We start from the raw sequence: 17,676 nt of genomic DNA, 5'->3' as shown, positions 1-17,676 counted from the left end.
CAGCACAATAGCAGCCCAGTATTCTCCTGCTTTCTCTCCCTCTCCTTCTTCTTCCTTGCTACCAGAAGGGAAATGTGCAGACTCTTGCCCACACCACTTCTAAATTTCTCAAGCAATTGTTTCCTGCAGATTAATTTGTAATTCTGAATCTCAAGAAGAAGGAAATGGGAGCACGTTCCTCCCCCAGGCCATTTACAGACCTGGAGTTTTGACTTAATCTAAAGCAGAAGCTGAGGAGCTGACACACACAAGGAGAGGGAGAGAGGCAGCAGCAAAGGTGACCCCAGAGTGCTTCCTTAGCAAAGGTTTTTCTTTGTGTACCAAAAATCCTTGCTTCAACCAACGCTTAAATCTTCCTTGCTCTTTTCTCTCTTGCAAACAGCTGATGTAAAAAAGCTGTGGGTTGGATGTATGCACACAGTGTGCGCACACACACGGGGCTGCGTTTCAAGGAGGCCGCTGTGAGACTGCCTTCTTTGTTTGCCCATGGTTGCTCTGGTGACGATAATTTCCTTGCAGAAAGAGAGATTAAAACAAACTACTTCTACCAATGCTGGTGCTGTTCTTCATACTGCCTAAACAGGGCAGCTGGAGCTGTGAGCTTTTAAGGTTATTTAGAAATGAAAAGCAGCAGATAAGCAGATTTCTAGGGAGAGTTAGAAAATGTAACCAGTGATCTGAACAATGATGCCTTGCTACTACTAAAAGGCCCATCAGTGCCCATATATAACTCTGTTCTCTAAATCTTATGTAAAATCTGCCATTCTGTGAGCACATTCCCCCTCTTCACTTCATTCTATCTTTTGGGGTTATTCAGAACAATTTAAACTTTATCAATAACTGTATAATCTTCTTTTATTTTACTTTGCTAATGAAGATTTCTGCTCACCTTGGATTGAGCAGGCCACAATAAAAGAGGTATAAAAATGGAACATAGAAAACTTAAGGGACCCAGAAAAAAAAAAGTTTTAAAAAAGAGAGGCTGATAATTCAGTTTTTTGCAAACTTCCCAGAAAGCTTTCCAGAGTGGGCCTTCCAAAAATTTGATATTGTTATCTTCCACTTCACAGAATAGAGAGAAGCCTCTAGTGAAAATGAAAGAGAAATCTGTGTATGTGATTGCAATGAGATTTTAATACTACAAAGAAGTTATAAACATTTCTGCCTTTAACAATTTTGTCAGACACCTGCTACCTGTTTTCATCACAATATTCCAGGGGGTTTTTTTTGTGTTAAGGATGTTTTTGCCTCTGCTTGTAAATGGGAAGTTAGAATCCCTGATGGCAAGCGGGACTTCAGGTCTCCTGCCTCAAGGTTACCCCTTCTGTTCTGCCAAAGAACAGCCTTTTAGGGCTTTTAGGGCTGTGGCCTCAGCACACTGAAAAATTCATGCTGTGGGAGAAGGCAAAAATCATGAAATCAAGTTGCATCATTTCACTTGTGGGTTCTTATGCTTTGATCTAAAGTGTCTATGACTAAATGGCAAGAGCATAATCTCCTGAAAATTGACAAAAAGTCAATCAAGGAGACAAGGAAGTTTAGAAAAAGAATATCTGTAATGTTATCTCAGGGACTGCAGACAAAATTTTCTCTCCTTATAATTTCACATGGATTTCTGTAGATTTTTGATCACTTAGGAAGTTTATTACCATTAGAAACTTCAGGGAGTTTCTAATGGTAATAAAAATAATAAAATAAATGTTTAATATTACTGTGGACTGTGGAGTGTCCTTGTTTCCGAGAGGTGTTAAATTCCCAGCCAATCTATCTCAGCACAGGAAGGAGATGAGCTTATCTGTTCTCTGCCCAAGGTACTAACTCCTGCCAAAATCTCCTTCCTCAGAAAAAAAATATCAAAGCTCACACTGTAACCATCCATAAGGCAAGAGAGGAAAGCATGAAACAAGTGAACATCAAATTAGGAAGGGTTTCCAGATGCCGTAGAGCAAAGGAAAGAGCCTTCCCAGGAGTGACCACCAAGAATTGCCTTTTTGATACTGCTCTTCTTGATAAATCTGCCATCGTACCACAATAGTGCAGAAAACATCTAAAATCCTATCTTTTTGATCTATAATGGGCATCTCACTGGTCCAAAAGAAAATTTAGCTGTGTTAAGAGGACACAGAGATTGCCCCGATCACATCCTGATTCTTGAAAACAGCTGGATGTTTGAAAAAGGAGGTCAGGAATAAAGGACCTGGAATAAAGGGACATGTGCTACTATGAGGAGATTATATTTGGTTGAAGTTTGGCCATCTGCTTAAGATGGAGAAGGAAATCTCATTTGGAAATGAGGGAATCTAGGACATTTTTATTTTATCTTTACTGTTTTTCTTATATCTATTTTCCAATCAGAAATATTTAAGATTTCCAAAATGTAGCTGGTATTCACTCCAGCTGCTAGACATGAAACCTTCTGCAGGTCTCTATTTGTAATTGTTGATTTGCCAAGGAATTAACTGTTTATCTTGATTTGTCAAGGAAACAGAAAGACTTACTGATTACAGACCACTGTTTTATAACCACACCATATTTATGTCTAACTCTTATCTATTCTCTTAACCTCTAAATATCTCAAGTATTTGAGTCCAATTTGCTGAGTTAGAAGACTCTTTCATATTCAGATAAAATATATGGGTTGGCCAAGTGTTGGCCAAAGATACAAGCAATCTAAGAAATTCAAAGCGGGTGTAATTCAAACATGAGATTTCTGTGTTGATGTTAGAGATCCAATACAGATCTTGTATTAGATCTTGTGAAAATGTTCCTGCTCTCCTCTTCAATTGTTTGCACTTTGCACGTCCTGTGTGCGGATGATGTTCTGGTGCTGACCTTCACAGAGGGAATGCTGGCGCGCACTCCTGGCAGGAGGGGAACTGGTCACTGGTGCCATCGACCCTGGCCCTCAGGCTGGGTCTGAGACCTCCCTCCTGCTTGGCCCAGGTGGACTCAGCCCCTGGGTTGGAGTCTTAATTGCTTTGTATTGCAATGAAATTCAAAAGGGAGGAGAAAAGGAGTAGATACGGCTGGTCAGTGCCAAGCCAAGTTTCCAACAGTATCCACAATGTCCTCTTAATACACTTGGATCTTTCCAGGGCAGCTTTTCAGATTATCTGATGAGCTTTTAGAGGGAGCACTCTGATACAGAAATCTTGTGCTTAGAGCAAAATGGCAGCTGTGAGAGGTCCTTGAAATATTTGGACCTGTTCTTTATGACATCTGTACTCCATGGGCCAGAAGAATTTAGTAGGAGGAAGCCAACATTTATGCTAAAGGGGCTGAAAATCGTTATGTAGAGCCAAGTATTGCACTAACCAAAAAGGTTTTTTGTTTACATTAGAGAATTTATTTTAATAAAAGAATTTAGGGTTCTTCCCGTGCTATCCACTGCCTTGAAATTCAAAAGTAGTACACTTATCTGAGCTTTCTTGAGCTTTCTGAAATGGTTTCTGAGATGGCTTTTTACCTCATCAAAAGACTGGTTTTGCTTCATACACTTTACCAGGCAATTTGTCTTTTCTCTTCATGCTTTCCCTTAATTTTTCCTGCTTGGAGTCTCCTTGCAATCTGACTTCAAAAACCCTTCATGGGCTTGTTTGTGAAAGCATTCAACTCCCTCCTCTCAGCATGCTCACTCCACTTTACCTGCCCTGTAGTCTTGTTTATTGTTGCTTAACATTGATATTATATGGTACTTAGATTTTTCTGTTGTACTGGATCTTTGAAAGCTGGCAGGATGAATTGCTTGGTTTCCAGTCTTTAATGTTTATCTCCCCTTGGATCTCACCATCTGTTCCTATTTGGCAGTGCAGGTAAATGATTTTTTGTTTTCAACTTCCTTTCATTTGCCCTGTTCCCTGAAGATACTTAGCTTAGCTGTTTCCTTTCTCTCTCCAGATATCATCCGGCAGGTTTTGGTGGTGTTTATTCAAGGTAATGAATCTGACTGAAATTTCCACACTGCATTGTGTGTTACAGGATTTACTTAGAGGGGAGGAGGTAGGGATATTTTTTTATTTGGGGTTTATATTCACTATCACATCCTCATGGAATATAGTACAATGACACACACAAAGGTAGGATAGGTTTTTTACCTTTCATTCAAGTTTATTCCTCCTAACTTTTTCGACCTGCCTTTACTTCTCAATGTTACACCTTTGAGAACATTAACATCCACATTGCCATTATTTTGGAACTCACTGTCTGTTTTGAAAGATTCCAGTTCCTCTATAGTCCAATCCCAGTCACAACTACCAGAGGCAACGCCCACCTCAGATCAGTACCCATACAATGGAGTCTTTCTTATTCAAAGAAGGTGCACTATGCTGTTTTCAATTTTTCTCATTTATGGCCAATCTTAGAGTCTTGTGGATTGCAAAGGGAGGGAGAGTTTTTAAGAGGGAGTCTCAAAACTTGAAGATCTGTAACATACTGCTGCATACGGTTGAAACAACACAAGGCTATGACAAAATACGGGATGCAGAAGGCAGAAGGCCTTTTTTTTCTTTAATTTTATTACCCGTCACAGGAAGACCAACTTTGAAAAGCTACTCTCAGTTTTGCAAATATTTGTGGGTATAAAATGCTGCCTTTCAAAGTTGGTGATATTGTCTTTCTATGGCTTGCAATGTTCCCTTACAGCATCCCTACTTTCATTACATTTTAAAGTTGATGTTGAAATCATGTGGGATCAGCTTGTGCTATATGCCTTAATGAGTTACTGAAGGGCAGTTAAGGCTCTGCCATGAAAGGATTAATCTGAATGAAAGCTGACCTGCTGTTCTCTTTTGTCATTCATAACTGTCCTCAGATTCTCTTCTCAGCCAGACCTATGAAATAATTTGCCAGTTGTTGTGGTCTGTCAACTATGCCCATTAACTGAAAGTCATTTCCATACAACAGCTGTCCCTCTGTAGCTGCTGTGTAACAAGTTGGTTCTCAGTCCCCTTCCAAAATCAGAACCCACAGACATTTGTCATTCTTCTGTGAGTGCTTGTAAGGAGCCCAAGACCCAAACTGACACCAGGGCTGAGTGCTATTCTGGGTATCAAAGTCCTTCCTGGGACACTCTCTGGGATTTTCAATTATTCTGTCTAGTTCTTAGGTCAGAGATATGCTGAATGGGCACAGTAAATTTGGTGTAATGGTTAGTGGTAATGTTTTATTTGCTGTATGGCTAAAAAGGGGGTTTGATTTCAGTTCTGTCAGACAAGTATTTTCCCCCAACTATTGAAAATTACTTTTAAAGCTATGTTCTAAGAGCTTTTATTAAGACAATTTCCTTCTTTTCCAACAATTTTTGGCAGCTCCTGTGACTTCATGCAAGACCATGAGATCTTTTTGACAGCTTAGCAAGAGGTAAGCTTGAAAAAAGAAAAAACCTTAGCAAGGTTTTTTCTGACAAAACCCAGAGAAGATGTACTAGGTGTTACAGGAGTTTCTGGACTATTGGCACAGATAGTAATTAAACAATGAATAGTTACTTGGGCATTAACATTCAGTTACTATGAATCCTTAGACATCAGGATTCATAATGGTTTTGTTTCTCAGGCACTGATCATTTCCTGATAATTACTGTCTTCAACCATTTTGCAAACAGCCACAGGTTATTCTAACACAAGATAACTGGTCTTCAGATTGATCATATCTGGTCTTTAGATTGATTAATACTTTCAGGGTTTTTTCCATTTGGCTGATATGTAGATTCTAGACTATTCCCAGAAAACATTTACCAAAGCACTTAAGGCTGTATGATTTGTAAAAGCATTTCTCAACTTCAGTATTGCCTCTTTGATTAAAAAAAAAAAACTGTCTGCTTTTATTTCCTTAAGCTTAGACTAATGCCTGTGTTTTTTGATTTACTCTGTAATTTTACTACACTTTAATGTCTAGATGAAATTTTGCTGTAAGAGTAAAAAAAAGGCAGAGAAAAACACCAAATTGATTCTTTTTTATTTACTTTTAAGACTTGTTACTTGAGTAAGAAAACATATAAATTTCAAGGCTTTACTGATGTCCTGTTTTGTCTTCTGCCATCAAGTCCTGGAATACATTTTAGGCTTGGATCTTAGTATTGCATGAGATGCGTTTCTCCTAATAATGTTCTTCAGCAGCTGAGGTAAAAATGAGCACCTGAATCACTGCATGCTCTCATGTTTATTTTTCTGCAGGTGCCCCTTGGCTCCTGTTTTGCACTCACACCTCTCAGCGTTGGCAGAGTGGAGGGAGAGATGCATCCACCAAGCCCTCTTTCACTGTTGAAAAACACTTTACATCTCAGTCCTCTAATGAGATACACCAAACCAACGCCAGAATCGCCACACAGTATCTCTGAATTCTCTATATCACTTGAAAGCACTGTTCCTACCCAAATCAGGTGACCCTGGTGAAAGGCCAGACATACTCTTGTGTGTTGCAACTGGTTGGATTAGGAGATGAGTGAATGCATTTGTGCTTTCTCAGCTGGTTCAGATATTCTGGATTTACTGCACTTGTAACTGCTGAGAATAAGTTCTTCTAAGCTGCATATATTTTAGTCTTTTTGTTGTATTGCCACACTTTTTTCAGAGAAACTGGAGGCGTCGCTGCTTATACAGTTGTGCTTACATAGCTGAGGGAGCAGAAGCAAGACAGAGGAGGGGGTGAACAGATGAGGACAGTGACCTCTTAATCAACTTAAGCTGTAGCCACAACACATCTGACTCTGTCTTGAACAATCTAAATTAATAAAAAAACCAAATACAAATGTTGACATGAGGATGGCCAGGAGCCAGGGATGAAATTCTGGCCATGCTGAGCATGAAACTGGAAGTAATTTCCTGGGTCAGTAAATCCCATCCCATGTTTTTCTGGGAAAACATTCTTGAACTGATCATGGTCCACACATTTGGTCCGTTGACCTGCTACCCTTGAAAGACAAACATCCCATAAGATTTCACTGGGCCGTGATTTCATTTCAAGTGGTGGTTTAACAGATCCATAAATATACACAGAAGTTTCTGTTTAACCCTTCCAACCAATGCCTTCACCCACCACACACCCTGATGATGTCCCAGCTGGCATCCTGCTTGAAGTGCTGCTCCATTTCGTTGGGAAACAGCAGAATTGCTCTACAAGTTTCCATATGAGGCTTTTCTGCACATTGGAAGTCTTGCCCCAGTACAGCCCCACAAGCTTTGAGGTTGAAGTGTCTGTTTTCCAGCACTAATGTGATGTCAGGAAAAGATTTCTTGTTCCTTCTTTTACACAGACTACTTTCACCCTGGCTATTTTCTGATTATCAGATTTCTCACAAAGCTAAAGGGCATTGCTGAGAGCTGCAGAGGTTAGGAACTAAGCTTGCCTACATTTTTGCAATTTTTTTCAGTAGATCCTTGCTGGTAAGGGTAGTTATTTCTCCTTTCTCTGTAGTCTTCTGATTTCTTTCTCAGACAGCTCATACCTACCTTACAGCTGTCCTAATTTCCCAGCCAGTCTTAGAGAGAACTTGTCAATTGGGCTCTGATCTTTGCTTTCCTAAAATCACACATCCGTGTGTTCCAGCTTTCCTTTCAACATATGATTTTTTTTTAACATTTGTTTTCTGATTTTGTATTTTCTATATACTTCTAAAAAAGCAGTGGAAAGAACAACAAGCAAACTAGACCATTGCCTGTCTGGCAAAGGAAATGGTATCATTTTAAAATGGTTGAGTTAAAGAAAGTAAAACCTTCAAAAAATTCCAACACTTGTTCAGATGTTTTTGTTTATTTTTGGAGCTGTGGAATATCCATGACTTTCAAAGTTTTGACCTTTATTTTGAAGAACGTCGTAATTTTGCCAGCAAACTCAGCTGTCAATATTTTCATTTCACGCCTCTTTATAGAAGTTCATAACTGACCTATAAATTACACATACCAAGCATATGTGGTCTCAAGCAGGAAAAGATTTAATAAATAGATGCATAAATATAAATGTGTTTGTTTAAAACTTTTAAAGCCTCAAAAAAAATTTGAATTTGTGATTTCAAATAAATTTTACAATCCTGTAACTCAAAAGCAAACCAGTCAGATTTTTCTTCTTTTGAACTCCAAATTATTAACTTCTTAGTCTTTAATGTGGACCGATGCAGCGCCTGTGGCCACCATGGCAAATAACCACATTATTGCAGTTAGGAAATTAGCTACTGTGTGCTTGTGGTAATTTTGTCTCCATTAAAATAGCTCCTAAATTTTAAGCTGGCGGACTTATTACAGAAGTCAGTTCTGCTTTTAGATACACACCATCTTTGTGCATTCATGTAGATTCACCCAAGTGTATTTGAAAGGTTCCTTGTCTACCAGTTTTAATATTAAGAGTTTTTCTGCTGAAGGACTGAGTAAGGGAGGAGGGAAAGGGTCTAACTTTCAGAATGCTTCATGTTTTGGAGAAAAAATGTTTCACTTTTAAAAATGTCTCTAATGCTTGCCTTTGCATGGTTCACACCCATGTTAGATGGTAATAGGTCTGAAATTGTTGTTATGGCACTGTAATTTCTAACATGGAATACGTAGGGTAAAAATGTTACTGTGTAAAAGTGATTGTAATATTCATTGGAACTTTAATCTTCAACTCCTCACCCAGCCTCCTTTCATCAAATATTGGGAACACCCAGCTATCTTGTGCTTCTGAAAATTTGGCAAAAATTACTTTTTTTTTTTTTAATGAAACACATATCCTTATTTTATTTTCTCCTTAAAGAAAGCTGAGCTCAGTGAAGTGCTGTATGGTAAAAACTGTACAAGAGGGAAGAGGGGCAGAATGAGAATATTTTATGCCATGATGATATTGTGGGTGATAAATTCTTCCACCCCTTTTTCTCTCACTAAATAACAACCTGAAACAAAAGTTGAAAAGCAGCACTGACCTCTGGGCAAATTCATGGAAAGATCTGAATTTTATTCAAAAGAAAATTGAAGAAGGAGCCTCTCCCATATTTTTGTGGGAATTTTTTCCCACCACAAATCCAATTTATTTTTGTATTGGTTTGGACAAGGCTTCTCCAGAATATCTCTCACAGTGACACCCTGTTCAGTCATTTTTAGCAGGTCATTCTCTTGCTGGCCTTTTATTGTCCTGCTCACACAGGCAAGTCCTGAGCAAGGTTAAACAGTAGTGGTCTAGATCTCTGCCATGTCCATGCTGCTTCTTTTTAGGGACCCGTGATTTAAGCAGCTAAAATTTGGTTTAAACCTTTATTTTAAGGGGAGGGTGTGTGTGGGAGAAGTAACGTTAGCCAGGCCTTCAAGACTGCTGAATGCCTTAATGTTTCACTTTGCAATGAAATCCTAACCCAACTATGCCTTGAGTGGTTCTCTGTTTCAGTGAAGAGAGTTCATATAGTTCAAGTCCTAAGGTTACATTAATAAAGCAATATGTTGAAAATACAAAGGCACAGTGTCTCTAAATAAGCCACACTGAAGCTGTGCTTGGAATGCATGAGTTCTGGGTGCTGTGAAAATCCTTTGAGGGTTTTCCATACCTAAGTACTTCAATTCCCAATTTTAACTGTTAAGTGATTGATCCATTCAACATTATTTAGTATTATTAACAGTACTCATTATCTTAGAGATGTGAATTAGCATACTTTCTTGCTAGAGCTTTACAGGACACACTAATAAATCTAAAGGAAATAATGAGCATAGATGTCATGGAAACCAGTCTGGAAAAATATTCTTTATCCCAAAACCGATGTTGTAGGACTAAGTAAATATTTGATAACTCACAGAAAATGTTGGGTCTTCCAGCATTCCCTTACCTCTGTAAAGTGCAGAAATATCCTGCTTCTTTAAAATTTATTGGTTTTTTATTTTTTTATTTTGTACAGTACCACAATATGAAAAGCAATGTCTGCAATCTCTATTGGAGATGTACACCCCTCCAATAAAAAATTCCAAATGCGGTGAAACACACCTGATTTCAGATTTTCTTGCAGTTTTTGTTACATTTGCTAATATCAGTGACCGGTGTACAAAAATGAGCAAGTTTGAGGCATTTCTTCACAGTCATTAAATCTGAAGTGCTTAGGGGTCCAGAAAACAGAAAAAGATATCTGGTCAAAGATGTGAACATTTCCATATGTCTCCAGAGAACTAGGATTGGTTTCCCTGGTTTGGAAAGGAATTCTCCAGAATGACAAAGAAATTGTAAGGGTGTAATTTCAGAAGCCATTTCCAGAAGACCAAAATATATTTAATAAAGTAGTGCCATAATTTCATTTTTATGACATCACATATATTTCACAGACTTTAAATTCATTGTTTATTATTTATTTTATTCTCTTGGCAGAAAGGTTTCGCAGACAATGTATAGAAATTATAAACCTGAGCTGGTCTGACCATTCTCATCTTACTATGGGAATTACAGATATTGCATCTTAATATAATTTCTATCCACATTTCAACAGAACTATCTTAATTTTATGTAAAATAGAACATGCAAATTCAACTTTTTCTTAACTTTATTATAAAATTATAATTATTATAAAAGAGTTTTAAATAAAAATAATTATAAAATAATTATTTAAATTATTATAAGTAATTAAATAATTTATATTATTATAAATATTCTTGCTCATGCCATTGTCTTACTGAAACATAAAACAATACTTGGGCCAGGGAGTACTACCTGAAGATTTTTGATGAAAGGTAGCTAAAATCCTGTCCCATAAAGCTGCAATTCAAGATTGCCTGCAAAGCCATATTCATGGAGCCAGTTGTTGTGTGGTGTGAAAGAAGCTGTTGCTGGCCTCTCAAAGCAGGGCAGGGTGTAATGAACAGCTCTATTACTCGGCTGCACACACCACTTAATTTAATCCTGCTGCACTTGGGGCTGGGCCCATACCCAAGAGTCACATTTCTTGGAACCTAGGAGAAGAAAAATCTTTATTGCTACTGGATAGGAGGCCACCAGAAATCCTGCGGATAAATGCCCTGGAGAAAGCAAGAGTTTTTTTCAATGTGCACAGAAGATTACAAATAAAAGACAGAGGCAGTTGCTGTACTCTTCTGAATAGTTATTGATTGGCTGATACACTTTAGGGATAAGGACCATGTCCTGCAGGCCACAGAACTGATGGCAATCATATATAAAGAAAAGAAAATCCTGTTCTTTACAGAGCTTGAGTAGGGGATACATATCTGGGTGCTTCTGAAACAGGGCTTTTTAAAAGAGTGGAAGAACAATATTGTGAAAGCCAGGAGGGTTAGTCATCAAGCACAGGTGTATATGTCATTTAGACAACCTCTTAAACAATGTGCTCGATATTTGGTAGATGATTCTTGAGTGAGTTGAATTGGGTGAGGGTTTTTCATAATAAATATTTGATTCATTACCTACTCATTAGAAGACTAAATAAAAGATATAGAAGACATTGTTTGTTTAAAATTAAACCAGTTCTCAACTTTTCTCTTTAGGAAGGAGTGAAAGGAGCAGGGACATTGAATTTTTACTTCTTATTTCCAATGTTTTTCTTACAGGGAGACTTTTTTGGGGTGGCGGACAGTATAATCTCCTGCTGTGTAGCCTGCTGTAATTTATAGCACATATATTTAAACAGAACAAACCTCTGAAACTTTATGTGATACGTCATAATTTGCTAATTTATTGTTGTTTTCATATCTAAATTCCTTCTCTTCTTTTACTGTTCTGAACTCTTACCATGCCTGTCTGGATATTCAGCTCCTTTGTCTCTCCGTAAACCAGAGGAGCATAAGGCAAATATTTTTGTTACACTAAAATAGACTCAAAACAGGCCGGTCCCTTAAAAACTGATCAGTACCAGAACTCATGAAGTGCAAAGAAAATAAGCACAGAGAGGGGCAATGGGAACAATAAGCTAATGAAAGGGAATGATATTTCTGCTCTTGCTAGCAGGAATGATGCCAGGGTGGAATTGAGCAACAATGTGCATAAAAGGAAAAATTATATTCCAAAACTCTTCCTGCTAAAGCCCTATCCACTCTCACAACTCCCATCTCAAAGAAAGTAGGTCCAACTGAGAGAAAATAATTTTTAAAAAATTTAACCAACTCCCCCAAAACAAAAAAACAAACAAACTAGGAATCCAAATGCGCTGGTTTGGGCTAAGGAAGTGGCTGGTATGGAGCTGTATTTTGTACTTGTGCTGAGCACAGGGTTGATAACACAGAGATGTTTTTGTTGTTGCTCAGCAGGGCTTACACAGAGCCAAGGCCTTTTCTGCTCTTTGTGCTGCCACACTGGTGAGAAGTTGGGGGTTCATGAGAGGCTGGGAGGAGACACAGCTGGGACAGGTGACCCAAACTGACCAAAGGGATTTGCAGACCCTGTGACATCATGCTCAGTACGTAAAGCTGAGGGGAAGAAAGAGAAAGGGGGGAATGTTTGGAGTCATGGCATTTGTCTATTGAAATAAGCACTGCACATGATGGGGCCCTGCTCTCCTGGAGATGGCTGAACACCTGCCTGTCTGTGGGGAGCAGTGAAGGAATTCCTTGTTTTGCCTTGCTTGTGAACATGGATTTTGCTGTCCCCTATTAATATGTCTATATCTCAGCCCATTTTTCCAGGTTCTACACTTCCCATTCATTCTCTGATCCCACTGATGGAAGATGAGTGAGTGTCTACCTGGGGCTTGGCTGCTGGCTGGGGTTAAGCCACAACACCAAACAAAATCCAGAACAAAAAAACAAATCCAACAAAATTTTAGTTCTTTGAATACTCTTTTTATTATGCTATAGAGTGTGTTAAAAAAGAAAAAAGCAATTCTGTCCAGATCGGGGGAGAAAAAAATTCCTTTTCCCCTACAGATTATTTTCTTTATGTTGTTGGTTTGCTAGTCTTTGCAGAATATTTTAGCTAACTTTCATCAAAAGGAGCTCATTCAAAACAGATTTCCTATGGAGAATATGCAATTATAAAGCTAAGCTAAGTATTAAAAAATAGAAGCAATCAGTTTTGAGGACACCAAATTATCTGCAGGATTTAAATACAATTAAAGATGTCATCACTTTTTATATGCAAGTAGCAGGATACAAAAGAAGCAAAGCTCAACTGATGCACAAGTGAGAAAAGTCTTTAGAACATTAAGCCAATTCAAAACAACATGGAAGTAATCAAAAGTCAGTCAACAAGACAAATAAATCTTCGTAAAAGAAAACTACATATTAAATCTGAGGCAGTTTAAGTAATAGATGATGGTAGATATAATGTGTTTACAAACAAGTCTGTGAGATTATGAAGCAAGACATGAAATAATAGTCTTGGTTAAATCTCAAAAGATTTGGAGGTATATTTTAGCTAGAATAGCCATCAAAATTTTGGCTGCTTTTCCAAATCTTCTCATGGTTTCAAGAAGTTGACAAACAAAATAAAGCAAAAACAAGAAAACAAAAAATACTAGACAAAGGAAGAATATACATAGAAATCCTTGCACCTTCTTATTTCAAGTGTCTCCTTCCACCTGTTCTATTTGCTAATGCTTCCTAGAGGTGTATAAAAAGTGATAATGACCCTAACATTTCTTTATACGTCTTGATTCCTAGGTAGCATCTTACTTATGAGTGTTTACATGTACATGAACATTTTTAAAACTACTAGTTAGGGAAATATATTCATGTATAGACAAAGTGGATAGTTGATATTGAGGAAGGTGGATAGTTGAGGTAAAGTAAAACACTCAGATTTTTCTTTTTTAATAGGAATGAGGGAACAGGATTGATTCAAATAACAGCAGATGCTTAAGTTCTAAAAGAAGATGAAAATGAAACAAAATGTTATAAATACAGCTGCACAGGAGAAAAGGAAACCAGATGGATTACATGCTCTGCATCTGACTGAATTATGGGTAACACACAGGTGTTACAGCTAAGGCTCCAGCACAGCAGCTCTCCTGTAAAATGCAGAATTAGACTCTTAGAGGCTGAACCTAGACAGCACTGTGATCAGAAATCCTGGCTTCCCAATTATCCTCACACATTTTTTTGGTGCATGCCTAGAATGCTCCCATTTTTCCTTTACCTGCGTTTCCAGGTCTTACCCCATTACAGAACATGGCTTACATAGATTCAGACACAGGAATGTTCTTTGTTGCTTGCAGTGACTCAGCTGAGTTTGGGATAGTAGCAGGAGCTAAAAGGAGCCAGTAGGAATCTGAGGATGTAAAGATTTTGCCCCTATATTTTTTGTAGTGAATAGGCTTGGAGATACTTAAGGAGTTTTACCTATTCCTTTGTCCCCCTTAGAATTTCCTAAATATTTACCGTTTTTCCCTTTCTGGTATAGAGGCCTGGGTTGCTAAATCTCCATATTTAATTGGTGTCTGCACTTCACACTATCTCTGCTTTTTACTGTGTGGAATGCGGATTATCTCCCTAGCTAAAGTAGAGCTACAGGTACTCCAGATGCCATTGGTCCTTCCCATTATCTGTATTTATATTTTACATACTTGCCAAAGCTAGTAGCTGCCTCCTTTTAATACTATCCAATAATAACTTTTAGGGTACTTTATGATAAAAGTGTTTATTTGCAGGAGAAAATTTGAGTACTTTGGTGGTGTGTTAATCATCTAATTTCTTTTTACAGATCAATGTTGCATTTGCTTAATGTTAAGATCGACAGAAATGTAGTTCCCAGTCCATCGCTGTCCATATTTTGCTCTTCTGTTCCCATTGGAGCTAGGTGACCTTTAAGGTCCCTTCTAACCCAAACTATTCTATGATTCCATCATCAGTTGCTCTGAATTATTCTGTGAAGCACTCCCTCCTTCTGTTGGCTGTGTAACAGGTTTAGGGAGATTAACATCCTAAATTCAGTGCCTAAAATTAGTTGTGTAAATGTCACTTTTAACACTGTTACTGCTGTAAAGTATGTAAAGCTGGTGGGTATTACTCACACGCTCCCAAAGTACTTTGTGTCAGCAGTGAGAGTGACATCTTCCCCTCAGAAGAGGAGGCCCACTGGATGCCTCTGCTGTAATACCTATGGAAACACCTCAAGTGGAAAGACATGAGCCCTGGTAAGAGGGAAAATGCAAACAGCAGACAGAAAACTATTGACAATTTCCATGAGCAGGAAAATTATGTAAGCTTCAAAGTGAGACCATGTTTAGAGCTGTATTTCCACAGCTATTGCCAGATATCAGTTCTAGGAATCTGTAAACAGCAAAGCCAAAGTTTTGGCTTTGCTAGACAACTCTTTCCATGACACCTTTAAAAGACTAGGAAGGAACTTGAAAAGTTTAAAGGGGTTATGGTACATGAGGATATTCTCCAAGTATCTAGCAACAAAAGCCACAAATCTAAGTACATGAGTTAAAGAACTCATTATTTCAAAGTGAAAGAGGATATGCAATGAGTTGTATCCGATTTAATGTTATTTTTGGTGAGAGTTGTACTTTCATTGGACTCCTGGATTTACTGTTGTTGCAAAACACGTGTTCCATATTTTTCACGTCTGTTTTCCCAGATGTTAAAAAACATTTATCAATGAGACACATTGCAGAAAAAATCCGTCCTCTGTAGGTAGAAAACGTGACCCTGTTCTTTAAATATGGCATTAGGCATAGGTTTTAGTCATTTATACTTTCCATGACTGAGCATTTCCTTGGTACTAACTGAAAATTTCCATTGTGAATTATTGTAATTGTAATTTTTTTCTACTTCTAATAACTCAGTTTCAGTCAAAATCAGTGACATCTATCAAGAGGGGATCACAGGTCTACCTACTCTCTACCATGAGTGCTGTACGACTGACAGGTTATCTGTTAGACTTTTGAAAAAAGCACAAGGAATTAAAGGTGTCAGGAGTTACAAATAGATGAGGTACGGAGTAAACAGCTTGATTCTAAGAGGACTTTAACAGATATAGTGAAATAGCTGCGTTCCTGAAAAATCTTGAAACGGTCTTTAGGTAGACTTTTACCTAATGGACAAGAAAGGGACTCATTCAATTCAGGTATATTTTAGGTGAATGAGCCTTGAGAATTGTAATGTCCATGTCTGTAGCACAGCTGCATAGTGGCGGCATCACTCCAGGTTTCAGAAAATTTTTGCCCATTTGTATAATACTCAAGCACCAATTCTGTGAATCACTGAGGGCTGTCTGGAGGCTAAGGGAATTTAATTTCTCGCTGTCACTCACTTGAAAGCCAGACCCAGCCTTAAGAGTATTCCAGTCATAGAAAAAAGTAACCACCACAAGAAAAGGCTGATCATTTGTGGCTGATTTTGACTATTTTCTGAAATAAAGAAGATTTGGAAACAAAACTACAACAAAATGTATGTTACTAATTTATAAACTACAGAACAAAGTGCCACATTCTATTCTTTCTATTCTCTCTATTCTCATTTCTTTTTGTCATTTTTGCAGGTAAATATTCATAAAATATTTATCAACAGTCTCATTATTTTTAACTAGAATGTATTATGGAGACAGCTGAGAAGCAAAGAGTTTTCTGTCAAACTGTAGTTTGTCTTCAAATGCAGTGTATGCCTTCATTATGAGGGATGATTTTGCTTTTCAGGATGGGTGTGAATAATACCTAATAACAATGACCCATAATATCCAGACCCAGACCACTAAGGACTGCATGAACAGCCTTCTATTTTTTTTAAATCTTTTTTTACCCCTTCTCACAGTCTACACTTTTCTCATTGGTCTGAGGTTTTAAATATTTTATGATTGATTTAACACTCCTTTCCAAGTGGTGCAGAAAAGGCTCCCAGAGTTCAATGATTGTTTCCCAAGATTGCTCAGATTAGCATGCTAAGGACAGGTGCTAACTTTTATTAGCCCCTGGAGAGGAAAGAAATTCCTATTTGTTACATTTCTCACAGTCCTCAAAACTGTGAAGACCAGGCATACAAAAGTGTAATTTTGCTGAATGTTTCATATAAAAGAAGTCAATCATGCAAACACTTAAACACATGCTTGGCTTTATACACATGAATAGTCCTATTAAAGTAATCTATTACTATTTTTATGGTCAAAAAAAATTGCATTTAGAACTCTCCAAAATTAATGCTACCATTATATTTTATAACTTAATGAACACATATAATTTAAATATACTTAAGATTTAATTACAGGTTTGCCATTGAAAGAGTCTAAGAGAAGAGTTATAAAGATATTCCAGTAATCTGGAACCCATGGTAAACTCATTATGTTCCTTGACAAGGAGAAAACTCACACCACGTTATCTGTAATTTGACGTGAATCCTGCAGTGCATTACAGCATCTAAGTAAATTGAAAGAAGGTAAAGGCTATGCAAACAAAACCAAAGACTTTCAAATGGTCCTAGAAAATTAGTAGCTTTGCACTTATTTGCTGGGGTAAATTAAAAATACAATCACCTTGAAACATGTCTGAGATAAACAGCCAAATCCTCTTTCAGCGATCATAAGATGAGCACAAAATTAAATATGAAGTATAACTTCAGCCCAAGAAAAAAATTTAAAACAGAACAAAAACCCAGGAAATGCAACTGTGACAGGAAAATCTATGTGTCTGCACTATTCTCAGTCAGAGAGTTTTGATGCAAAAGCACATATAAATCCAAATCCAAGTGCATAAACAACTGTCACACTGCCTAACAAAGAGAGGATCATGATAACAAGAACGGATGTCAGCAGCATATGCTGCAAACTCCAAAACCAGGTCAGAAAGCACCTGCCAATATT

This window comes from Ammospiza caudacuta, chromosome Z (assembly GCF_027887145.1).
Source record: "Ammospiza caudacuta isolate bAmmCau1 chromosome Z, bAmmCau1.pri, whole genome shotgun sequence".
Lineage (NCBI taxonomy): Eukaryota > Metazoa > Chordata > Aves > Passeriformes > Passerellidae > Ammospiza > Ammospiza caudacuta.
This window is presented reverse-complemented; position numbering follows the sequence as displayed.